At 42.1% G+C, this 27516-nt stretch overlaps 1 non-coding gene across 1 annotated transcript; it reads left to right on the top strand.

Moving 5' to 3' along the window:
* Positions 1–9677: 9677 nt before the first annotated feature.
* Positions 9678–9749, top strand: trnap-agg (transfer RNA proline (anticodon AGG)). The gene has a single exon. It is a non-coding gene; the product is annotated as a tRNA-Pro (tRNA).
* The last annotated feature ends 17767 nt before the right edge of the window (positions 9750–27516 follow it).

Raw genomic sequence — 27516 nt, 5'->3', positions numbered from 1 at the left:
TCCAAAGTATGGGAGCCTCCTGGGAATCCTTATGAAGAATCTAACTTTTAAACATTTTAAGAATAAAAAGGAGGGAATAGAACTGGAAATCTAATAAGTAAATTGATTCTTAAAATGTAGAGAGCTTTAGGAAAATATATAACAAGAATGTAACTGCTGTGCTACGTGCAGATTTTTAGAAGACAGTACGTCAACAAAGTACGCACTGTCTAGGTTACTTTTAGAAGACAGTGTATCAAAACAGTATGTACTGTCTGGGTCATTAGATTAGCCGAAGGTAACTGATAAGCTTTGCAAAAAATATATTGGTGCTTCTTTTTTTCGTTTTTATGATGTAATCTGTTTTTGTCCTAAGTAAAGGGGAAGTATTAGAAATGACAAAATGCTGAACTTTCCCTTACACTGCAACATCTTAAAAAAATCCCGTACTGCTTGTAATGAGCTGAGTCTCTGATGTGCAGAGTGGCAACAGGGCTCCCAATATTGCAAAATTGAAATAAAGACCTTACTCAGGTGAGAACTCTCTCTTGTGGCTTCCTTGATAGTTATATTTCCATGACAATTTGGGGGCTCATCCGGGATCACAAACCTGAGCGCGGACGGCTGCTGAAACGTCATCCGGACCCGGACAATTTTAGCAAATTGGACGAACCTCGGGGGATAAACTTTTTATCCTTCTACAGACACGTCTGGAGAATTCACAGCAGTCTGACATCAGTAAGTGATCTTTTTGTTGCAGAGAAATGGGAGGCTGGTGAGGGTGTTCTCACACGGGTTTGATGAGTCTGGGACTCATATAAAGAACTTATCTTAACACAGATGTGTGGTTTTTGCTCTGCGGAGTAGTTAATGTGATAAGGTTCTAAGTAAGGCACCGATCGGTAAAAATGGGGAATGAAAATTCAAAGATGAAAATGGGACCGAGCAGTCCAGCAAAAGTACATGTATGACAAATTCAGAGAAGCAGGAACAGGTATAAACGATTATAGTCTGGGTTAGAGTCCCGGCAGAATAAAAAAATGTTTATGTTCATGAACTGGTAATAGGTGTAAGGGAACTTGCACATAATTTATATATGATAATTAGGGGCCCATAACTATGAAGGATCTTTGTAAGTGGTCAGAATAGACAGGGGAAAGTGGAATTAGGAAAAGAAGTTTCCTGAAGATGAGATGACAGGGATAAAATAGAAATGTTAAAGGAAAACTTAGAAGAGAATGAGAAGAAAGGAAAGAAAGTGAATTGGAAAACTTATGTCAGGGAAAGAGGAATCACAGAAATGATGGGAAGCTTCAAATAAGACTAGTCTTGAAACTAAAGAACAGCAAGCTGCAGCTAAAGTCATGGCCATGCGTACTAAAAAGAAAAACTCTCCACCAAAATTAGAAAGCGGTCCGGAGCCAAAGCCTTTTTACTTGTTCGTGAAATGTGCACTTTTACAGGTCCAGAAGGAACATATGTTATGTACAATATGTACATTGACCTTGGTCTCCTAGTGAATTATTTGCATTAGTCAAGTCTTTTCCTAAATTGCCTGATGATCGTAAAGAATTTAAAAGAAAGGTAAGCCTTGTTCTTGATTGTCTTAAGCCTAATTACAGTGACATAACCTTGTTGCTAGATCATATTGTTCCTAAAGGTTTACAACGTCCTCTAAAAAGGAGGAGGCAGATTGGCGGATACATGACCCAAATGATGAAGAAGTATCCATTTAAATTAAACCACAAGGACATGGAGAGGAAAAGTTAGGCGGCCGCTTCTAAAAAGAGGTAAGGACTCCTCTTTTCTAAAAAGTCGCTTGTCCTCTCCATGTTGCTATGGTGGGTTCAGGGTTTTTCTGAAGCTGAAGCGAGTCCAACAGAAAAATGAGTTTATGGTGTATGTGTTTGTAGATGCCTGTTTTGTGAAGGTGGGGTAGAAAAAGAGAGATCGCTGTAGGAATAGCTTCTCACACTGCCCGTGCAAAAAAATCCAAGTGTTGCATCCTGGTACACGACTGCAGTACGGCTGAAGGTAGTAACTAGAACTGTACTCAAGAAGAGCCGAAAATGGTAACTCGATTCAACTGTGTGTTTAAAGCCAGGATTTGAAACCTGGTCCGTGTTCCCGTATTGTGATAGTTCGTCAGTTTGTCTCGACTGGGGGATTCTGCGGGGCGCGTGGGAGACGTGAAAATGTTTTGGTGTGAAGGAAAAAAAATTAGATTAATGCAAAGTGAAACTTAAAAAGAAATATGGACTGTCAGATGGAATTTAGGCTGAACAGGAATGTAAAAAAGTGTATGAACATTGGGATAAAAATAAACAGATAAGGGTTTTATTTTAGAGGAATATTTGAGAATTCAACAGAATATCATAGATGAGATGCAAAAATCCCTGACGGAAAAGCTAAAAGCAATGGCTGAATGAAACGAAGTTATATATGTAGAAGAAGAAAAAGCAAAAGAAGAAATAGAATGCCTTAAGAGAGAATCTGGGAGAAGGGTGGGAATTAGTGTGGAGATTTTTGAAAGAGCATTACCCACCGAAAACTGATTGGAAGAAAGTAACAGCATGTTAGCAAAGGAAAGTGAGGATGTTTCAGATTTTACAGAAAGGTTTATAACTTTATGGATAATATACTTGGGGTTAGCTGATGAAAAGGAAGTGAATGAAGATACTTTCACAGTAATAAAACAAATTTACTTGAGTGGGCAACCTGATGTTGCCAAGAATGTACAACTGTGCTTTCCTGATATTACGGAGAGTGGAGACAGATGTGATTTAATAACTCGCGAAGCATGCATGCAGAAGTGCGAGTGCTGCAAATGGGAGGTAAAAAGACTCCCAAGGAGGAGAGAAAGGAGCCGCCAGTTTGTCACAATTATTGTGCGACTTTAATATTATACCAAGATATAAGACCCCTTCAAGAAAATAATGAGGACTGGGATAAATCTCCTGATTGGGCATATCCAGATGGGGGGTGAGTTAACTAGCCCTGGGGGAAAGGGGGGCAAGACCCCAAAGACAAAACTACTAATAAGCTGGTGTGCAGTTACTAAAAAAAAAGGGTGTTTTTTAGAGAATTTAGAAATTGTATGAAAGAGGCTTGATTTCACAATTAAAGAACATGTCAGAAGCTGAAACGAGAGCCGTGCTAGAACTAAAAGATTTAATCTAGTAAGCCCCTTTGTAGCCTTCATAAGTTTATCTCAGGATTAAAATAAAAGTGAAATAATCTTACAGTGTGCAGTAACTGGGGGACACAGGAGCACAGCTGTCCTGTTTTTAGACTAAAACAGCATAAAGATGCGATATAAAGTTTTCTAACGGGTAACAGTAGGCTACAGGAGAAGGGGGGCAAGGGTTGTGTTTAAAACAAATAAAAGCTGTCACAGCATGCTTGGGAAAAGATGTACAGTTTCAACTACTGATGTGGGTGGGGGACACCCCAGACCTATTGGGCTGGGATGCCCTGCAGCATTTATAAGGAATTACTGTAAGAAATAGCATTTATGTGAACTATTTCAATAGAGTTATGTGATATTGTGATTGTTTTACCTAATGAGGGAATCCATACGGCCAGGCTACTCCAAGTATTGTCAGGTGAGCAGTACTTGTAGAACAGGAGTCTGAGACCCCTGTGAAACCTCTGTTGGTGAAAAGGGGACAGCTACAGGATATCCAGGCTGAGGCCTCTAAAGCAGAGAAATGGACATGGTTAGAAAAGAATGTGGGGCTGCATGATGATTGGGTGTGATGCTGCCAGCACACTGGACGCCCTGCATGCCCTCACAGCCTAATGCCCTTTATAGCCCGACAAATGCACTCTGTCGGACACCCAGGTGGGAGTCAAATGGTGTGCCGGTTACCCAAAACTGGGTTTGAAGCAGTAACCACTTATGTGGTATCTTGATGTAATGTTTATCAACGGAACTCAACTACAGTTCAGGTGCGGGTGCAACAGCTCAAAAGGCCTGCTCCTGAGGAACCTTTCAAACCTGGCAAATTGAAAATTGTAAAGGGAAACCTGGGCTCTTATAATCTGTTTTCCCAGTGGGTTGCTGCCACTGCCTCTGTGTCTACCAAACACTTGATGACAGAGATAAGCCCTCGGTGGGCACTGCCCTGCCCCTTGTATTATGATCAAGGGACACACTTCACAGGGAAGGTGTGTCAGGCTGTGGCTGCATTGTTCGGAGTGAGATGGACTGAGATCACCCTCAGTCTGCTGGAACAGTGGAATGAAGGAACAGAACTCTGAAAGATCGACTAGACATCAGACTGAAGGAACGCCATGGGATGCGGGCTGGATCAAACAGAACTGTGTAACAGCCTGTTTGATATCATCACGGGCCAATCAATGAAACTTCCTGGAGGGACGAATTTGGCTAATGGATTGTTGAATTTGCTAATTCTCTATTGTAGTATTGTAGGTTGCTAGGACTTAGCAAAGCACATCTATTATGAAGAAAAATATATATCATAATTATAATCCAGATGATTTGGGCATTGGTGCATGGCTACAGTCTGTGCTAGGAACATGGAGAGGGTCTCTGGTTCAATATATATTTGTGGGTCTGGTATTATTCGTTATGCTCATATTGCTAATATCCTGCTTGAAAAACATGTGGACTAAAGCTGCTGCTTCTGTGCTAATTGTACGCCCTGAAGGGATCATGAAGGTCAAAAAATGATTTCATGGGAAAGGTTCTCTTATCTAGTGGCAGAACCTGATGGGTAGAACAATATAGTTTTAAGGGTGGTTACCCTTGGGAGTGATTCCCCTAGATGCAAATGATTATTGTGGTTTGTTTGTTCATAATAAGATGTTTTGCAGGAACGGAACAAAGATAAATTTTACAACTTCAGCTAGAATTGTTCTGCAAAACGTCACAGCTGAGGCAGGGGAACAATGTGTAGATTTTTCTAAGAGTTATTACCCAGTTGTTGACCAATCTGTTGACCAATGTTGACCAAAAAAGCCTAAGATTATGCTGGGCTCCAGCCCACAGGGATTTACCTGTGCTGTAAGAACTAATGAGTGAATAAGGAGACTGGATTCTGGTGAAAGACTTCAGGAAAAAGAAATGGTGTTCACTCAGGTGGAGAGGGCTGTACCAGGTGCTGCTGACCACTGCCACTGGTGTGAAGGTCACAGAAATGGTGCCCTGGATTCATGCTTCCCACTGTAAAAAGGTCACAAACGAACTGAGCAAAGCGCAGGAGTGATGTCTCCACAAGGACAGATGGGGATAACCTGCTTGGGACTGATGTGCACAGCCTTTTTCCTTTTTATGTAGAAGCCTGTCACCTCCCCAAAAGAGGAAGAATCTAAACACAAAGCCTCTTTGTATACAAACTGGCTGAATGAAACTGATAATGAGGGGGATATGAGTAATTTGTGGTATAAATTTATAAATCATACTGTAAAGTTAAAGAAATGTAATGCATCTTGTTATGTATGTGCTTTAATGCCTCATTCTACAGCCTCACCCATGCGACTTTTTATGAAATGTACTCTTTTAATAATATCACGTTAAAAGGCTTAGACGCTATCAAACAAGAATTAAGGGGAGTTAGATTAATGGCACTTCAGAACAGGTTCGTGCTGGACCTTCAAAATGCAGCATCTGGAGGAGTCTGTGCTTTAGTAGGAGACTCCTGTTGTACATATATTCCAGCTAATGACGATGATTACGGAAATCTTACGCTCGCTATTCAGCATTTGAAAGAACTAAAAGACAAGGTGAATAAAGAGAGAGGCATAAAAGATACACCGGCTTTTCTCTCCTGGTTAGAATCACTGTTTGGGCCAGGGGGAATGTTTTTCTTTTAAGTTACTAACACCGATTATAGGGGCTGTGATACTTGTCTTCCTGTTTTTATGTTGCTGTATGACATGTATTATTCCAATGCTTCGAAATATGGAAATATGGTACCTAGGGGGATAAACTGTTCATCCTTCCAGTCTGGAGAATTGGCAGCTGTCTGACGTCAGTAAGTGATCCTTAAAAAATTAATAGTTCCATGACAGTGTGCATCACCAGAAAATCAATTTCAATGCATTAAAAATCTTGTTATCCTTCTGATCATTGAAGTGTCATTGCCCCAGCACTGTATACTCTTACTTTTGACGCCTGTCTGAAGTTGGATCCATTTCTAAGAATGGTGACTCACATATCCTCATGCTCAACTTTGGCTCAACCACACAAACTATGAAGTTAATCATCTGCTTTTGCTCCAAGATTTATGTTACTAGGCTCTCTCCTGGGGATCCTCGTGTTCAAACATTGCCCTTATTGTGGATGATCCGTGACAGAATTCAGGGAATTCAGAATTCTGATACCTCAGCTCAGATTCTGACTGGGCAGACTGTCATTGCCTGGTGTGAATGTGTGCATATCTGTTTTTGTGCATGTTCTGTGGCCTGTTGTACAGTACATCACAAATGAAAGGGAAATGGAAAACTAAAATAAGACTCAAGTGCTTTATCTTTCATTAACAGTGTTTCATTGGTATCTGTGCTAGATCCTGTCATCCACTGCTTACCACGACAGGCTCTAGCACAGGATAGCAGCTAATACATTTAACAATCTCACTGCACAATGTTGTATATTCAAGGGCTGATCTTCTGTACTTTTTCTTTCACTTTTCATTTCCTAGAAACTCAGTGCTGCCAGGAAAAATCTGAGAACAAAATCAATCTGAGTGAAAATCTAAGCAGAGGAAGATTGTTTTACAGAGTCAACAAGGTCTAATTCAAGGTCATCAGCACTAACAACATTCTCCCTGGAGACAGGCGATAAGAAAATTGAAAGTGTGTATTGTTACACAACAGCAGAGACTATGAGTTATGCTATCATGAGAGTGGTGATGGATTTTTTTCATTGCTTAGTTTTGCAGGTTCTGTACATTTGAACATTCAAAGTGACTACAGTAAAGGAGTTTTCCCTTTTTACCACATAATTCCCAAAGATCAACACTAATAGAAAGCCTAATTCCAGCCAAGATTCAATTACTGTCTCTCAGGCATCCCAGCAGTGGATTTCATGACTTCAGACAGCCATCTTTATCAGTGGAGAACTCAATGCTCTGAGGTTTACTGGCAGAGTCTCACACTGGGTAATATGTTGGTAAATAATGTCCTATGGAATTCTACTATTGATAAATTCTACTATGGAACTGCGATGTGTCCTGAAAAAATCTTCTATGATAGTGGTACAGTCCATCACACCCCACCTACAGCCTTTAAAAGGGAAAAAAAAAACTGACAACAACAAAGTAAGTCTGTGTTGTAATCAACTAGGTCTTGCAAACATACTTAACCTCTTCCAGCTACCAACATTACAAATGCTGTTTACACATTAGATGGTTATTTTTTGGCTTCTGATATTATGGTGGAAAAAGAGCCCTGGAATCTTTGTAGAAGGACAAAAGACGGAAAGAACGGGCAGTGTAACCATGGCGAAGAGAAGGGAAATATTGGAGAGAGCTTTTTTCATACACTTTTTATCATTGTTTTTCCAGCCCAACAATGATCAACAAATATGAGCAGGCGTCCTGTGCCAAATCCAATATACCTTTCTTCCAAGCATACAGGAATGTCAGTGAATTAAATATTGACATATGAAAATACCCAAAAATATGCAATCACACATATGCAGTTTGAGCAAACATAAGACAATACCCAAGTACCACAAACTACCAGGCATCATTAGCAGTTCAGGTGGGGAGCTGTGTCAGCATGTGCAGGCTGCAAAGGAACAAGTAATAGGTCTATTCCATGCTTAAAAGAGAAGAAAGAAAACACAACATTTCAGCCGTGGAGCCCTCACACCTGAAGAAGGCTCCACAGCCGAAACGTTGTGTTTTCTTTCTTCTCTTTTCATCTAGTGTCATTAGCCAGTTCCTGTCAAAATAAAATAGAAATGGATAACATTCTAGAGAGAGTTTGAAATACCAAGGTACAATTTAAACCATATTTCTTCCACTAAAACCACAATATTTTGGAGAGATCGCTGAACCTAACTGTTCTGGCATGTCCGTTAGCCTCTGTCCTGCTTCAGCAATGAATGTGGCGGAGCACATTCTGAGGGAGATGTGGTCAATCAGGTTGCAGGAAAACCACGCTATGCTTTTTTTTGAGATCCTGAAAAGGACAGAGGGGCCATGTATATGTGTGCAGCTGGATATGTATTTGCAGGTGGCATAGCAAAATCTGCTGAAGCCCCTCTGCCTGGTGTGGACGGTAGCTGTGCATGTTGCAGCAGAATTGTGCATGTGAGATCAAGGGGGCATGTCATGTGTTTGAGCACTTTACTCCCTTCCGGAAGCATGTGATTCCCTGAGTCCAAAAGATTTGTAAGTTCTTTGGATGACCTGTGGACCGATCTTTCACGATGAAGAATTCCTTAAGAAGAATAGATCTCGGCCCACCATCCCAATGCCTCCGTCTCAAAACAGCAACCTCCCACTGCCCTTAGTCTGCAAGGCAGTCCTTTCAAGTGCGATGACGATGCCTGGACCTTCGTTGCCTATTGTACGAGCTGAACTTTTGTGCTCATCAATTCAACGCTCTTTCCATCAACTCATCTTGTCTTTTGACGCTTCGTGTTTTGTGCTCCTTTGACTATCGGCATATCGGGTGACTGCAAACACTGAAGTTCTTGCTTACGGAGTGTGGAACATTGATTTGAAGTGATCGCTGTACTGTCATGTTGACGCCGAGTGAATCTTTCTTTGGCAACATGGGCAGGCTGACAGCAGTGCGAGCGAAAGTAATGGCAAATTTCTTGACTTATTTCTGAATGTGAATGTTCTTTAGAAAAGGGATGCGGCGTTGCTTCTCGCCCATGTAAAGGTCACGCATTCCAGACGTGGTTATGAGCGAACAGTTGCCGCAAGTGTTTGAAAAGAGCAAGAGAGGAAGCAGCCCTGCCCCGTGTGAGGATCAAACTCAAGCCCTTCAGATGATAAGACTGACGTACTACCAATTACGCCAACGAGCCCAGCTGCAGTACACCCACCAGAAAGTTTGCCTCACATGGATTTCAGTCGCCCGTTCCCTAATCTTTAGACGCCCTCTGCTGAATGTTGCATTTGCCTTTTGATCTCACCGATACATTTTTGGTCTGTTTCTGTTGCGAGTCCGTCTTTCAGATCTCACCTAGCACAAGTCTCTCTGGCTGAAGTGGCCTCTCTGCTTCAGCATCGTGCCCTCACTCAGCCATTAAAAATGTCACTCGGACTTCTGACATGCTGACATGAAATGTCAAGAGAGAGTGGCGGAGACGCTTAAGACAGAGAGAAGATGAAAAGGGGGCGTGGCTGCAAAACGCTTGACAGCTGCACAACGCTCTCCACGCAAGGTGTGACCACAGGCTAAAGGACACCTTTCGGCACATCAAGCTCTAAGCACACACCTGGAGGATGCGTGAATTGATCCCGCTACCTCTCACATGCAAAGCAAGCGCTGTACCATACAAGCTAACCCCCCTCGCTGGGGCTTATGCCTCGGCGTCACCTAGTGCCGCTTGTTCCCCTCTTACCGGGCGCAGTTCACTGCCCTTCGTCTGCAAGGCAGTCGTGTAATTGCGGCTTTCTTGACTTATTGATGAAGGTCTGACTGGACGAGCGAATGACGCCTCTCCCCCGTCCTCAAGCTCGCTGACAGATTGAAATGGAAAGTGCTGCCGTGGCTCGTTGGTCTAGTGGTATGATTCTCGCTTAGGGTGCAAGAGGTCCCGTGTTCAACTCCCGGACGAGCCCTTGTGTGCTCTTTTCCTCCTCGTCCACAAGACTGGGAACTGATATCCACATCACTTCGCAGCGTCTGCTTATGGCAAACGATGGAATGTGACTAATGACTGAACGAGCCTGGTGAATTCTCATCACGTGGCACAATGAGAGCATGCAGTCAGCTGTCCAAGGCGGCAACCTCATTGCTCGTTCAAAAGAACACGTACTGAAAACTCATCACCACTATGTCGTAGATGAGCACCGCGATCGCTTGTTGTCATGCGTCCTTACTTGGGAAATGCAGAAGCAAAAACTGCCCTCTCTCAACCACCGAAACGTGTGCGGTTCGCCTTGCACTCTCAGCGCCTCACATATTTGTGGAGCTGTCTGCTCTTCTTTCTGTTGAAGTACTCAAGTTACGAGGCGTCCTGCAGACTATGATGTTCTCACTGAGAGCTTTCAAATTTGAAGGAAAACTACGAGCTTGATGGCTCAAGTCGAACGAATGTGATTGTTAAGCAATCGATGATCAAAAGCACGTCTTCTAACAATTCGTGAGAGTATTATCAGCACTGTTTTCACTCGGATATACTTTTCACTTGCTAAGCTGACAAATTGGACAAGAAAATGCCGGAGAAGCACTCAGTGCAGACTGAGGTTGGGAAGGAGGTGTGGCGCACAGCGACAAGAACACCTTGAACTTTTTCTATAAGTGAAGGAAAATTCAAAAGAGCATAAAAAGTATGGATCGTATAAAATATCCATGATACAACTCGAGAAAAAACTGAAGGACTAAACAATGACTTTTGATGATTACAAGAGATTCAAGAAGCACAACAGTCCGCACACGGGCTTGGATCCTGAACACTTAAGTTAAAAGACAAAGCGAAGGATACGAACTGTAAACTCTCTTCACGTCTTACGGTTTATGAAATAAAACAATTTCTTACTTTCTTCATAATTTCTTACTGCTGATAGATGATTTATTGCATTTTAACAAAATCACAATTACAAACATTTTGGGTTGAACTGTTATTCACATACTCTAACGGAGAGAAACGTTAGTGTCCTCAGGTGTGTGAGCCCATTTCTAAAAAAAAAGTTATATGAAATTAATTGTTCTACTTTTTAGGCTTGCATAGCCTTATGAATAGTTCGGTTAAATATTTTTTTTTCTGTAGTAATTTCGGTTGATATTAATATTAGTCATGATTTACAATTTTTGGACAAGGTTCATCTTAAATAATTTTGTAATTAGTTTCAGTTTTGGAAAATCGCACCCAGAAGCTACCAAAACTGGTAATGTTCATATAATGTGTAATGCAATAGCAGTATTTTGGGTGGGAAAACAAAGAGTTTTTCTTGGTATGAATCCCAACGCTTCATAAGCGGCGTTCGAGGACTTCTCACTTCAGATAAAGCTGTCAATACATCATAGATATTTAATCAATATCAGCAGTGTTATCGCTACCTAACGCTAAATATAGATCCTGGCAATACTTCGTGAGATCTTCGTAAGAAAATCCAAAATACAACAGAAGCAATCAAAGGTATATGTTTCTTTTGGATCGAGAAGAGGATAATTATGAGACTCAAAACATTCCTGTCTTTTCTTTTTTTGAGGACAAATGGATTAATGAGGTGGAAAGATGGGTTCATAACCAATCATCTGCTATTGCTGCTGTTTCTTTGATAGTTTCTTCAAATCCTTCAACTGATCATCGATATCGAGGAATAATATTATACAAATTGTGATTTTCTGTTAATTGCCAATTTTATTGTAGTTACATCTTCGTTTACAGATGTAAGACAAAAGTACAATATGCTTAACAACATTTATGGTTATATCTATATTAAAATGAAGGTAAATATACCAAGATATTATAATACAATTTTAAAGCCCTAACCTAATAATTCTTGTGAAGTTTTCCAATAAATCCGAACTGTAATTTTGAAATATTATTGCTGAGAATGCAAAGAGAGTACAAATATCTAATTCAATGAGTGAAAATACAAAAGTAGTTCACTAAACTGAGTTTCTTCCCTGAAATGATTTGCTTGCGAAACACTGAGCAGCTTTGAACGGATCGCGGGAATCAAATATACAGATGGGTTCAGAGTGTGCATTCCAACTTTTGAGTAACATTTTTCTTTGATAGGGCGGAGTTGTCTTCACAATCTGGGTTAAATAAAAAGGAGTGACGTCAATACAAAACAGCTTTCCTTCTTGGGGAACAATGGTTGTGTTCCATATTTCTAACTATTTTGGTTCCAAGATCTCAATTTAGTGAGATAAAAAAAAGCCAGCTGGCTAAATGGTCTTTCAACTAATCGCCCGTGCAGGGATCAAACCCCAGCTGCTGGTACGAGTAGCGTAAGGCTCTGCAACATGCAGATGAGGAACTAATCTCTGCTTCTTCATTATATACACAGTGAGCTATATTTGGGAGCCTACTGCCCCCTACGGGCTCTGTATTTCATTGCGGTACAAGACTGGTCGTGGAGACTTCTCTGTCTCGGTGAAAGTGATACACTCCGTAAAATTTCCGGACATTCATTTGTTTTTAAAGGAAAATCACCAACAGCGGCCGAGATCTATTGGAGTTTTTTTTCATTCTATACTGCGATTTCTGAAGGTTACCCTGTGAAAATACGAGTTTTGACGAGAAGGGATAGACATACTGTATATGGTCAGCAGGCTTGGGGAATTGGACCTTATGGTGAAGGGTGAGGGCTCAGCAGCAGCAGAACCTGATCAGTATCGGTTGACTCCGATATTTACCTAGTATCGGTATACTAAGATGTTTTGGTAACGAGGAAGGAGGGACAAAGCAAATTGGCAATTGTGAGACGATTTTGTAATCAGCAGAAATTGCATTCACCTTTTCCCAATGCATTCTCACATGCCATTTTCTCACATGCCATGTTCAGAGGGTCATATTTTTAAAATGGTACAGTAAAATGTCCTGAAGTTCAGGATTGTGACAGTCTGTTATATTGTTTCTCACACCTTGATGTCAGAAATATGAGACGATTTTAAAATCAGGAGGGAGGGCCCTAGCAATATAGCAAACATTGCATTTACCATTTGCCAATGTATTCTCTCATGCCATGTTCAGAAGGTCGTATTTAAAAAATGGTACAGTACAATGTCCTGAAGTTCAGGATTTTGATAGTCTTTTCCATTGTCTCTCACACATCTGTGTCAGACTTTTTAGACATTTTTATAACTAGGAGGTAGGTTCACAGCAATAAGCAGAAAGTGCGATCACCCTATGCTCATCCTCAGTTAACCATATATTCTCATATGCCATATTCTAAATGTCCCATTTAAAACTGCTATATTAAAATTTCTTGCAAAATGCAAGAGTTTGAGACTTTTTATGATCAGAAGGCAAGGTCGTGGAAAATATGCAGGAAGTGCCGGTGAACTTATGTTTTGCCTTGTCTTATTTACTCGTTGTATAACATGCCAGTTTGTTTTATTGTGAGTTGTGTTTCTGAAATGTGTTTCATACAAAAATGCAATTTGGACAGTCTCTACTTACATATTCCCCTTTACTGAGGACATGTACAGTAAAACATCCGGATAAGTGTTTTTAAAAATGACTGTAGAGAGCCATCTACAGGCGAAAGGCGGCATAACATCACAACAGCAGCATTTAAGATGGAACGAAAAACGCAAAGCAGCAGCTGGCGAATAAGAAGCCAACTTCAGCCTCGTTAATGCAATAGCATTAGGTGAGGTGGAAAAATATTTCTTGCTCTGAATCTTAACATTTTTATAGGAGGTGTTCTAGGACCTCTTGCCTAAGAAAAAAAAACTGCCAGTACATAACTTATTTCTACTCCATCAATAGCAGCAGTGTTATCAGTACTGAGCCCTAAATGTAGGTCCTATCATCATATAAAAAGTCGAAAGTATCGACTGCATTCAACTGATAAAATGTATCTTCTATGAGAGTTATATCTTTATCCAAAATACATCGGAAATAAATTTGCACGTTTTTTGGGGGGAATCCTGAAGACTGAGACTCAAAACTTTTTTTTTCCTTCTTTCCAGGAGGAAGGATTATTCAGATGCAAACATTGTCCCAAAATCAATGTACTCTCCATTGATGTTCAAATCCTCAAATTCTTCATCTGAACGTCGATATTGAAATATGATATCGTACAAATTGTGGTTTTCTTTTTAAAGCTAATTTTATGCTTTAAATTAAATAAATTTTATTGATTATGAATGTGCCGGAAATTTTTCAGTACTTTAGAGGGTTCTGCCATTTTAGATGTTATGCTGTTCCTGTCTGATTTATCAAATGTGTCATTTAAATCTCCAGTCATTTCTATATCAGTCTGAAGGCCTTGCAGTAAAGATTGCAATTCATCCAAAAATGCCAAGTTTTCCACTGATGATACATACAAGGAAATGAATGTATATTTTCCCCCCAAATCAACAAATTTAAAATCAAATACCTCCCTCATCTGCAGGTGGAGAGAATAATGTCAGAATAAATACAGGTTTAAAAGTCAGGAGCATTGATAGTCCTATTTTAAAATGACACTAAAATGCTCACAATATATTAAAAAGCTCTGTAAAATGCAAAAATAATAAAAAATATTAAAACAAGGTAAAAAGAAATAATACACAGTTATAAAGCTCAGGAATTATCAATGTGAAGTTACAATGGGTTGATTGTGTTTCATGTGATTTAAAAAATAAAATGTTTGCAAAAAATCCACTTACAATATGCTAAAAATGGCAAGAATACTTAACCTTTTACTACCAGTGACATATTTAGCCAATGTCCGCCTGGAATTTCCTCCCCCTTAAACATGTGTTATATCTCTGCAGCAGAACATAGCAGGAGCCTGGTTCAGGTCTTAAATTGAAGCTAACCCCCTTGGCTTTGAGTGTGAAAAGTCAAATTTCTTATATTTCTTAATGTGTCGACTCAGCAGACAAACATATGAAAAAAACCCAAAAAAACAGCTGGCGAACATTTTTTTGGGGTCTTCAGAGGTCAGAGTTTTCAACTATATGCATGTCAAGGGCCTGGGAATGATTTGAAAACCTTGTTCTAGGTGGCTACTAGCTTGGATAAAAATTTGGGACAAATTGATCAATTTGAAAAAATTCTACATCATGTTTTGTGAAGACTGGACCTGGAATAAAATTTCAAGCCTATAATAAAAAATCATAAAAATATTGAAAATAATAAGAATAAAAACCATTGCAATTGCTATAAAAACCTTAAGACACTGCTAGAGAGCCTTTATCTGCTGTTATGCAATGAAAAAAAACCTCAGAGTTGCCTTCTGGTGTGAAAAAAAGGAGCACTGATAAGAAACTGATAAAAAACTGATTGATTATCCCTTCTGAGTCAATGATTGACAGCTAAAAATGCAGCCTGAATCTTCTAGAGGAAGTCTCACCCCCTAAGGGCTCTGAATGGCTGAAAATACAAAGAATGACAGCGGTTTTTACCAATCAAATTTCTGGCGCTCGTTCTTCAAACATTTACTACGTAATCAGTAACGTTTACTAGTCTCTAGCTCTTGAGACAAATTAGTCTGGGTTATTTTGGATATATATCATGCTCCAGAATAAGGTAAAAACATGGGATATATATATATATTTTCTGGTTTTTGCTTTTGCGGTTTTGTTGGTAAAAATGTATGATATTGACATGCTGTGCTTGCCGGGTTGCCGTGTGTTTTTATTGGGATTCTGCTAGTTCATTAATTTATTGGTTTATTGCATAATAGTGTCATGTCTGTGGAAACAAACTTTATGGTTTTGTTGTGGTGATATTTGAGAATACGTGCATGTGAGAAAATTTGTGGAGCGGTTTCAAACAAACGTTGTTTATCTCGCGTTTATCTTAAAAATAAAAAGTGTCACCTGGGGAGACAGGAGTGGTCCTCGGTGACCGCGATCCGGACTAAGTTAACAGGTGTGTAATTTAAAAAAAAAACAAGTTAAAAATAAATGCTAAATGGGTTTAACATTATGGAATGTAATTGGTCAGATGCTTACGATAAGTGATGCTGGTGTTTCGTGTGATTTAGCGAATTCAAAAACATATTCATTTTAAAAACGGCAAGAGCTCGTAAGTATCTTTGTTACAACAGCCGTGCCAGAACTATTCAGATACTGTACATCAGAAAAGTACCTGAACTTGACTGGTTTATATTCAGTTATGTGCATTGGGAATGAAAGGGAGACTTAGATGGATTTTATTAGGTTTTAGGAATCAGAAAATTTATTTTTACACGTTTATGCCTACGAGCAGAAATAACTTCCTGCTTTCAGCGCTTTTTTTGTTTCTGCTTGTAACCTCGAACAGAGAAACCCAGTACTGACTCACAAAAACACCCCGGAGTTTCTGTGTTTCTGGGTTTTAAGAGGGATGTATGCAGCGGTGTTACTAGCCTGGAAGGAGGAGACGCGCATTCCGCACGAGGAGCGTAGAGCAATGAGCCGCACCTGCTGCGCGCTGAGTCCTGTCCTATATAACCGCTGAGCACGGACACACAGAGTCTCCAGCCAGTGTTGGAGATTTATGATTTCAATGTTTTTTTTCCTTTTGAGCAGAAGCTGGGTTTCTTCCTCTAGTTAAAGTTATTGGAGTTGTGGTTACCGTGCTAGACCGTCGGGAATAGCGCTTTTATTTATTGTTTTTTATCAAGCAGTCTGCTGTATACTGTACGTGAAATAAAGATAAGAGTGCTTTCTTGATACTTCACAAGAGTATACATAATTCACGAGCTGTATTAAAAAAAATGAACTGGAAGAAAAGCAATAGGGCTGGAGTTAATAGACTGTGATGCAAATACGAGAGTAGGAGAGGAGGGGACTAGTTCAGGAGCCCTCTCCTGCCCATTCTCCCACCAGGGTCTGTTGTAAGCCAGTGTGAAATTCAGCTCCTTGCAGTTCAGCTTTTGATCACTCAGCTGCTTTGCCCTGGGAATATGGGGCAAATAAAGGAGATAGCAACCAGACTAGAGGGAGAGTTTTTATTCCTAAGGGATGACTTGTTTTACAACAGCAGACAACTTAAAGAAACAAAAACCTCTGTTCTGCTGCTCCAGATTGGTTCCACTGGGAACAAGTGTGGCCAGGAGCTCATGAACAGTAATTAGGGGTTGTTTCCACAAGGGGGGCTGGAGTAAGTTAGATGTCAAGGGCAATAAAACTCATTAGACCTAATTGACCAGTTAAAGTGAGTTGTTCTGCTTTCTGCACAGAAACCAGTGCTCTCTTCTCAATGTGTGGGTGAGTCTGTCAGTGATATAACAGCTAGGCAGGACTGTCACTGTGGTCTATTTCATCACCTGTGACCCCATCTTCCAAAGACAACAGTCCAATCTAGCATAGAGTGTCCCGGACTGCTCCGTCAGTGACAGTGAGAGGTTTATCTTGTCTCTTGTTCCGCCAGAATGTAACAAATAGTGACCCCTTAATGGAGGACACTTTAGCTTTTGTAGGTAATTATACCACTTGACAATGTTACAGGTGTTGGGGGGGGGGGAACCCCTAGTGATCCCACAGTCTCACATAGACAATGGCCAGTCTACACAAACCTCCAGTCAACACAGCCCTGACCCCTGTTATGTCACCCAGGTCTACACTGTGAGACAATGATTATTTAGGAAAATTGTAAGGAATGCATTCCAAAGCAGTCAATGGAAGTATGGAATTAAAATAGTCAAGTCTTGATAAATAGAGTATATTATCTATTTATTATACCTTTACATTGTGACAAAAACAAATTTCAAGTCCATTATGAGCACACACAGCATATTAAAGATGGGTCTCTGCACTGTAAAGGAATCTCAGTTCACTTATAAAAACTTTAGCTAATAAACCTGAAATGGCATTTCTTTTACTGCTTGTTCTTTAAGGTACTTAGTCATTGACATTATGTAGATTAAAATAAGACTATTCACAAAGAAAAAGCATTTATCACAAATGTATCATGCCAAATAAACTCTAGTAATCAAGAGCAATTAAGAAAAGGAAACAAAACCATCTTTTGAGGATGCCAGATAGAAATGTAAACACACACTCACACGTGGGGCCAATCTTACCAGAAATCAATTAACCCACAAATGATCTTGGACTGATGTCTGAAAACCAGAGCAAACAGTACAATATTAAGGTACTAAAGCTATTAGTAGAACAGATCTAGCTTCTCAACATAATACTTATGTCTGAACTTCATTGAATAGTGACACTTCAATCTTTCATATTCAATATTTTTCACAAAATCAACAGCTGAGAACAGACCACCATATACCTTTATCCAGTGGTTTTCAGAGCAGAGACATCCATGTGGGCAAGAGTTCTTTCCCTGAGGTCCACTGCACGTCAGCTAGCCACATTCTGGCTGGGTCGTGTGTACTCCTGGGAACGTCGCCTGTAATGAATATTGGGGACTTTGTACAAATTAATAATGTGAGCATATTAATATGATTTGTGTTGAAGCCAAACATAGACAATCACTGTTAAAATTTGAATTCAACCTCCAGTGTCTGTTTTTGAAATGCTGATCATCACCCGTCTTCTGGCTTCTAGATGCACGTGTTAATGGATATTTCTTGTCTTCTTTTATTTCCCCCCATATGCTCTTCTCTGTATCATTAAGTACTTCTGGGTCATTTCATGTACCTCGTGGCATCTTGGCTGGTGGTGAATGGCAGGCAGCTGCTCTAAAAATAACATGCCTATTAATATGATGTTGAAGACAAAACCAAAACAATACAACTTTGTTTTGCACTTTAAAATTTATCACAAGCTTGTCATATTTACAGTCATCAACTGATTTAGGCTGCTGTTCCTGTGAAAAATGTCCTTTGTTTAAGAAAGATTAAATTTAAAATCTTTAGGTTTTAAATATAAACCACTGGCAATATGGTTAGCACTTTTACAACTTTTAAGAAGTTGCAAGATAGCTCTACAACTGTGTTGCCCTTAACCTATTCAGAAACTACCACTAATATTGTAAGAAATTGTTCTCTAGACTCTAGATCTTGTGGGCTCTGTTCTTGATGAATTGGAAAGGTGTCTTTCATGAAGTCCAGTACTCTGTCGATCTCTCTCTTACCAAGAGACTACCCATCTAACGCTGCAGGAAACTCCAGTGCCTGGTCTGGGAATGCTGTGCTGTTCAGATTCTGTCAATAAATTTCAAGAATGGTTCACTTTTTTGTTTACACTGTGGCATTTCTTTGCAGTAACAATTGAGTGGGATAGTTATCTGCCTTCTATACTCTTCTGAAAATCATGTATCTTTTCAGCAGTCCCATATCCCTTCCTTATATCCTTGCTGATGAGAATGAGAAATGCTATTTTCAAGACATTAACACAAATATAATTTTTACATTAATTCCAAGGTACAGGAAAATGAATATCTTCAAAATATGCACTTTAATATACTTACTTAGTTTCTTTTTTGGAAATGGTCAGTGAACCAACCACTCCAGAGCTTGTCCTTCACCTTGAAATTATTTCCTGGAAATGCTGTAATCACAGAGGAGCTCTTCTCCCCTCAACAATGTCCCTTTTTGTCACAGACAGAATTATGACAGACTGTTCGTTGATTATAAATGACTTTCTTACAGCCCTGACATTGTCTTTTCTCTTTGATTGATTTATCCATCTTCCGATTTGCCTCCTTATCCGGGAGGCAGGCTAAGTGTTTTTCACGAGCATCAATGCACAGTTTTTGTGCAGGTTCATCTGAAAAGAAAAGACATCTCATGTCTCCCTCTGTCATCTGTGAGCTTCAGCAGTTGTCTTTGTGATGACCTTGCCATTGCAATCACACACCACCTCTCCCTTCTGGAAACACCTGGAAGTCACAAACTTCTTCCCCTTCACAGTGTAGTTTGCTCTCACGAGGCACCAGTTCTGTAGGTTTTGGGCATTTACGGGGACAATTATTAATTGTAGCCATAAATTACAAAATTGATTCTTTTGATGGCTTTAGAATCCAACCATGCGATATAACTCAAACAACGCACACACGCAGGTACTAATACACGAGGATACATTTATTAATACATAGAATATGCATGTAAACCTAACAGATCTTATCGAGAGGGTTAACAGAATACAAAAGGTATATATTCAATCAGTTACGAAGAGTTACATATATCAAGAGGACATACGTTCAGTATATCATTCAATTAGACCGTTTCGTAAATGAACTTGGTTATAACTTCTACATTGGATACTCAAAACAAGTACATAACTCTTAGGAATTAAATTGATATCAACTGGTTGGGATAACAATTGAATTCTCAAGCTGTAATGCATTGAAGTTGAATACTCATCCAATCTCTGGGGATTCAGATCTCCTGCGGGCTCTCTGGCTCCGTGCCAGGCTGTGCTGTGCGGCTTGCGACGATGCACTGCTGATGCTCACTGACCGGCTAGTTAGTGTTGGCTTTAACTAGCAGAGTTTGTGCACAGGAGAAAAGATGAATGTGGGTCCCAGCAACTCATGAAGCGCTAGTTCTGAATAGTGATTCAGCTGTCCACAGTTCCGACCTGTTCACGAGGCTTGCTGCTGATGCTAACCTCGGGTGGATCCTTTGGTTACTCTCTGTCAACCTCCGCTCTCGACTCTTAGAACAGAGGAAAGTTCTGGCACTTGGACACACTGGCCATTCCGTGGTTGTCCAGGCTCAGGATGGTCAGGAGGCGCGCTGCGAGAATGTCCTGCCCTTGGGAGCCTTCTGCTCCTGGGCCGTCCTGCCCTGGAATTCTCCTTTAGAATTCTCCTTAGAAAAGTCTTTAGAATAGTCTTGGAGCTCTGTGTTGCCTGTTTTTACCTGGAGGAACTTCAGCTCATTCATTGGCTGAAAGTTCCATGGGCATCAGAATCCCATGTGGGTTACTCGGCCCTACCAGTCCCTGATTGGTTGATCAAGGTGAGATATGAGTCACTTACTCCTGACACTTAGGAATGTAGTCCAGATGTCCATCTGGCACTCCCTAGACAGATAGCCGCCAATGGATGACCATTGTAGCGGCAATGCTTGTTAATAAGACAGAGTTAAGCGTTGGTATGCTCCTAAAGGAGGCCCCATCTCACCCTCCATCTCTGTGGTGCAACCACAGAGAAAGAATTCATGCAAGCTGTTTTAAGATGTTTTTCTTTTGATAAGAAGCAAGCTCCCAGACGGGGATGCCATTAGCTAAGCCTGGCTATCATGATCAATGGTCATCCACTGGCGCCTATCAGTCTAGGGAGTGCCGAATGGACATCTGGACTGCATTTCTAAGTGTCAAGAGTAAGTGACTTATATCTCACCTTGACCAACCAATCAGGGACTGGTAATACCACGTGGGTCTCCAATGCCCGCCAAACTCTCAACCAATCAGCACACATCTGGGTCTTGATCAAAAAGGGAGCGCAAGCTCAGTTCTGGGCTCTCCTTGGCCATTTTCGCGCATCCTCAGAGACAATCACGTGACAACTGCTGTTGTCTGCAAAAGGACTTGGACTTTGTTCTAAGCGCGAGGCCGAGGATCCCGTACGTACTCAGAATTCTACCAACGTGAATGCTCCGCTTGATCAACGGCAGCCTACAGTTGGACCCTCGTCGACAACCTGAATAGCTTATTCAGAAGCAGCGCTGGACCGGGAACGAACCAGCTTCTTCCCAGGCAAAAGAGTGACTTGTGAGGACTCGCAGTCACACTCTGTGCATAGAGACTTTCTACTTTCCAGCCGGACTGCTGGTAGATCCCCTCGGAGCAACGACTGCCCTGCGCGCCGCAGTCAGATTCCTCCGCCCGTCCTACTCCGAGCTGCACCTCGACTGGTTGGCCATTAGCCAGAGGACGCCGACACAACGCCCACTGGACAACCGCTGCAACAGAGGCTGCAACAGAGCCTGTCAGCTGGTTTGGTGTTCGTGCCGGGAATTTCCAAATCCAAACACAGTGGATAAGTAAACCCCATGTTCTACATTGCGTCTCGAGAATTTAATTGTACCTCAACACAAGTTGTTATCAATTTAATTCATGAGTAATGTATTTACTTCCGAGTTTAGAGTAACAGTGGGTAATAACACTGATTAGCGATTTGGTAACCGAACGATATATATTGACATATATTCTCTGTTGTGTATCTCTTTGTGTTTGCATCTCTTCGAGATTATATACCTTGTATAGTGATAACCCTCACAGTAAGGTCTGCCGCTCGTATCCAGGCAGACTAGTATATGTTTGGTGCACAGTTTATATTAATAAATGTATCTCGTGTATTGAACCCGTGTGTGTGCGTTGTTAGTTGTTCTGACGATTGATTTTCTAAAAGCCCCAACGAACAACCTCGTGATTACTGCTACAATTGATAATTGTCTCAGTAAACCCATCAAACCACTACACCATTGATCATGATAGCCAGGCTTAGCTAAGTGCATCCCCCTTTGGGAGCTGTCCCTTATCAAAAGAAAACATCTTTAAATCAGCCTGCCTGAATAGCTTCTCTGTGGCTGCACCACAGAGATGAACAGAGAGAGATGGGGCCTCATTTGGGAAAGCACAGCAACACTTAATTCTGTCTTATTAATAAGCATTGCCGCTACATATCCCCCCTTTTTGAAGGTCACGAGGTCCTGAGGCGTTGTTGCCTTCAAAACAAAACAGAGTTAAGTGATGTCCCTTGTCATTAGAACATTAACCTTAAATGTCCACATTACTCCTCGAGAATTCATACCGGAACCAGCATTGGGAACAAACAGGATGAATAACATCTGGAGTATGTATAAACACGGTAGGAGACATCATCTCAGTCTAGGCATTACACATCAGGAAGTTCACTGTCAATATCTGATACCTCTGTAGGCAGAAATTTGGGAAGAAGTAACTTCCTTTCTTTTGACATGCTACCTTTGACTCATTCATGCTACCCGGAGTACATCTTGATGTAAGAGTACAGCATTCAGAGTACACTGTCAGTCATGACCCAGCTACCCGGCAGTAGTGTTACAATAACAACAGTTCCTGTTCCCAGCCCCCCTGATAAACCACGACACCTGTGTTGGGCACCTGCCAGGGTGGGTTGGAGGTTTGTTCCATTAAAGCAAACTAACTACCTGTACCTCTTCAGGGCGTACTGTTTCTTGGATTTCTATCCAATTCAATAGTGTGGCACCTGAAGGCATCCACGACCTCCAGTTTGGTATTATGTTGTCTGGTTCCAGACCGTACAGTGTTAAGTTACCATGCTGTACTATGGCCTCCTTGGGAACTTGCAGGAGACTGTTGGTTAGGTAGCTGCATTGTGGTAGCTGTATCATGCCTGTCACAAGTCATAGTGACAGTTAAGTGTGGTGTGCTGACCAGCCATTTACTTCCCACCTGCTCTTCATGGGGTTCATTAACCTCCCTCTGTTCGTTAGTAGCCTTACACCCTTCATTGGTGAATCATTTAGACACAGCCAATGGATAGCTTTGGTAGCCATACCCATCTCAAGATTTGGAACCAAATTCAATCTTGGATTGCCTTCTGGATGAGCTATGAGCGATGGGGTGGTTAATGTCACATACTCCTCTACTGAGAAGAGTGGAATCAAGTGGGTTGGGAATTGTGCCATGGCTAGACTGGCTACAGTGGCACTGAACTCCCTTAACAGGTCTTGTGTCAACATTCTGGCCTGTTGCACACAAGCATAAACCCACTGTATAACACCGGCAATCATGTCCACTGGTTGGGGGATAAGGTTTAACCCTGTTGCATAGGAAGTTGCCTGTAGGGTTTTCCCTAAGCTTTCCAACTTTTGCTGCTGTTGATACAGTCTGTCACTACCCTCTGGCATCTCTGACACCTGCCTTCTTGGGGCAGTCAGGGTGAGAGTGCCAGTAGCAAACAAACCTACCAAAAATAGCAAACGCACAACAGTGGCAGCAGCGATCAGTCCTCCTAAAAGTCTTTTAGGGTGGCTGATCTCAGTCATCTCCTTCTGAGTGACTGTCGCCTTTCTAAGCTGGCGCAGCATGTACATGGTGTCTTTCTCAGTATGCCATATGGCATCTTGGGCACCAACATCCTGGAAATCTGGGGAGATCTGACGCAGCTGTTGATGCTCCTCCTCCATTTCCAGGGCATCTGCTTTTTCGATTTGTTCATGCCTGTGCTCTAGGAACCCTGCAGGGGGTGGTGCAGTGGTGGAGCATGCCTGACCCTCGACTGAGTGATCATCTGGAGCACCTGAGTGATCTGGAATTGTTACCCCAGTCTCACTGTTCAGGTCTACCCTGCAAACTTCCTGATTGAGGAATCCCTCTATCGGCATGTTTACAATCGTTCGCTGGGCGTGGGTGTAGGGCACCTGCTCGCTCCCCCCTTCCCTCGCTAGGGGTTCAGGGAGCTGCCCCAGCAGTGGGATAGCTAGTTCACTGTCTTTGAACTCACTATCACCCACCAGGCCCATGTCAGTGCGGGCGGGGATTCTGACACCCCCTTTTGCCGTGTTCTGCACTAACAGGCGGGTGGCTTGACCATCCAGCTCCAGTCTGGCTGAACCACTGTTGGTCAGACTCAGACTGACAGACTGAGCTGGTGGCTGTAAGAAAACCGGCTCGGCTTTCATTCCCTGTCCCTTCCGGGGGACTGGGTGTGTTGGAAACCCTGCCGTTGAGGCAGGAACAATCAGGTCAGTCTCACTCACTATCTGGTAGTTGTGAGAAATAATGTTACCTGACTGCAGGTTCCCTGGGTCACAGCAGAGGGAATCGGCATCTGGGATCAGGTGTGTCCACAGCGCAGTAGTCTCAGCGTCCAGCTGGACCTCCTCTCTAACCTGTGAATGTTGCACCAGGGGCACCTGGCGGTGGCCCCGTGACAGCTGCTCAAGCAGATCCTCACTAATAGAGGACCTCTCAGGGCTAAGGGTGAGGGCTACATCACCAACCTGCTCTCCTGCCATCTGGATCCCTTCCACCACTGCAGGGTGGTGGTCCTGACCCCTCTTGGGTGCCAGGGTGCATAGGGAAAGCTCCTTTTCATCGCCAGGTGGGGAGATCTGCTCCTCTTTAGGGATGTAAAAGGGGTGTGCTTTACCTGGTGGATCAGGCGGCTGCTTGGAGCACCGCTCCTGTGGCATGGAGGCTGTTGTGACCTCAGCCGGGACATGACTTCCCTGTATATCCGGGGAACAAGAAAATATTTTTATTTCTTGTCCAGAGGGAACAGAAGGAATCTCCACATAGGCTTCTGTGTTCGGTGGGCACTGTGTGAGCACAGTCTGCCTCTTGGCCCCCCTTCCTTCTGTACAGAAGGCTTAGGAGCCTTGACCTGTTTCCACACCTTGCCTTTCTGGTGATCCACCAAAGGTTCCTCTCTGAGTCGCATGCCCTTTTCTTTTTCTACCCGTTTGAGCTTGCTGTATGACATCAAATACCTTTCAACCTCAGTGTCAATCAATGTCTCACTGTGTAAGACATCTCCCATGGCAGCCTTGAGGTAAAAGCTTCCTGCTTTTCCTCTCTGTTTTACTGCCTGCTCTGTGACTTCAGGGGTGGAGTCAGCACTCGCTTGGGAGTGGCTGACCTCATCCAGGCAGGAACCCTTCCATTCAATCAGATAGACTGAGGGAGGGAGAGGGGGCGGGTCTCCGCCTCCTCCAGTGGAGAGTATCAGCTCATTCACGCTTCCGGCAGCCTTGGGGAGCGGTTGTCTCTGTCCTAATAAAACTTGTTCAAGCCTGGCCAGGCGGGCGGCTACTGAATCCTTTTGTTCAGCTTTATCTAGCCCTTTCCCTTCCCTGGTGTTCTCATGGAACTTAGGACGCTGGGTGCGGTCCTGTGTGCCTGCTTTGGAACGGGGCTTAGCCAGCTCAGGAGCCTGTGCTCCTTCGAGCAGGGGGGAATTAACCCTGCTGGCTCTGACGGCGAACACAGTCGCTTTAACAGCTTTTTGCTCAGAGCGACTTTGGACATCATACTCCCAGGCTTTCTGCACGAATCTCTTAATATCAGTCATTTTCATGGTCTGTGCATCTGTATGCATTAAGATCATCTTTCTGACTGACGGGTGGAGATTCGCAATGAATAAACCCTTGAAATGTTTTTCTCTTCGCAACCCTCATCATTTCGCCCTGCAAAATAAGTTCATCTAAGTCTCTCGTAATATTCGCGAGGGGACTCTGCTCTCTCGTGCTTAATGTTAAGGGCGGCGGCTATCGCGGCAGTCGGGTCAATAAACGCACTGTATTCTGATAAGTGCTTGACACAGCTCTTCAAAGTCATCACAGACTTTCTTCATTTGCCTAGCCATCCACTCATGTACAGCTCTGCTGCTTGTTTTCCTGACCAGAAACACTTTCTCCTGTTCTGTAGCCTTTGGCAGGTACTGCAGGGTATACCTGAGGTCTTGAATATAACTCTCGATATTATTCTCTGACACTGCAGGGTCAAATCTCTCCATGTCCTTCGCTAGCTCTCTCAGAGAATGGAGGTTTATTCTCCTAGCTTCTCCGCTGACGGAGATATGACGGAGATCGTGGTCAGACCTGTCGCTGCTAGAGAGAGTGCTTAATAGCGACTCGAATTCAGACCTTTTAGCAACCATCGTTAAACTTAAAGAGTATTACTTTTAAGTACGAAATCACAGTTTTACCACAGAAAACCACAAGATCAAGTATGCAATCAACCCGGTAGATCGGAAAAAATCACAAAACAATCAAGCACTGCTTAAAGAGCAAGGGGAACTTTTTTCCTTTCGGCTTTCAGCACACTGTATTGTCGAGTATGAAACCCGCGGTGTTATATATTGAATTACTCCGCTTGGTTGACTCATTTCAGTCTTACCATAGCCCGTCCAGGGATGCCAATAAATGTAGTGTGCTCTCTGAAGGCACCACTTCTGTAGGGTTTGGGCATGTACGGGGACATTTATTAATTGTAGCTGTAAATCACAAAATGATTCTTTTGATGGCCTTAGAATCCAACCATGCGATATAACTCAAACAACGCACACACACACGGGTACTAATACACGAGGATACATTTATTAATACATAAAATATGCATATAAACCTAACAGATCTTATCGAGAGGGTTATCAGAATACAAAAGGTATATATACAATCAGTTACAAAGAGTTACATATATCATGAGGACATACGTTCAGTATATCATTCATTTAGATCGTTTCATAAAGTGAACTTGGTTACAACTTCTACATTAGATACTGAAAACAAGTACATAACTCTTAGGAATTAAATTGATATCAACTGGTTGGGATAACAATTGAATTCTCAAGCTGTAATGCATTGAAGTTGAATACTCATCCAATCTCTGGGGATTCAGATCTCCTGCGGGCTCTCTGGCTCCGTGCCAGGCTGTGCTGTGCTGCAGATGCTCACTGACCGGCTAGTTAGTGTTGGCTTTAACTAGCAAAGTTTGTGCACAGGAGAAAAGATGACTGTGGGTCCCAGCAAGTCAGGAAGAGGACCGGTTCATTCCTGATGAAGCGCTAGTTCTGAATAGTGATTCAGCTGTCCACAGTTCCGACCTGTTCACAAGGCTTGCTGCTGGTGCTAACCTCAGGTGGATCCTCTGGTTACTCTCTGGCAACCTCTGCTCTAGACTCTTAGAACAAAGGAAAGTTCTGGCACTCAGACACACTGGCCATTCCGTGGTTGTCCGGGCTGAGTCTTAGGATGGTCAGGAGGCGCGCTGCGAGAATGTCCTGCCCTTGGGAGCCTTTTGCTCCTGGGCCGTCCTGCCCTGGAATTCTCCTTTGAATTCCCTTTAGAAAAGTCCAGGAAATAGTCT

This window comes from Atractosteus spatula, chromosome 10, assembly GCF_055471065.1.
Source record: "Atractosteus spatula isolate fAtrSpa1 chromosome 10, fAtrSpa1.hap1, whole genome shotgun sequence".
Classification (NCBI taxonomy): Eukaryota; Metazoa; Chordata; class Actinopteri; order Semionotiformes; family Lepisosteidae; genus Atractosteus; species Atractosteus spatula.
This window is presented reverse-complemented; position numbering and strand designations above follow the sequence as displayed.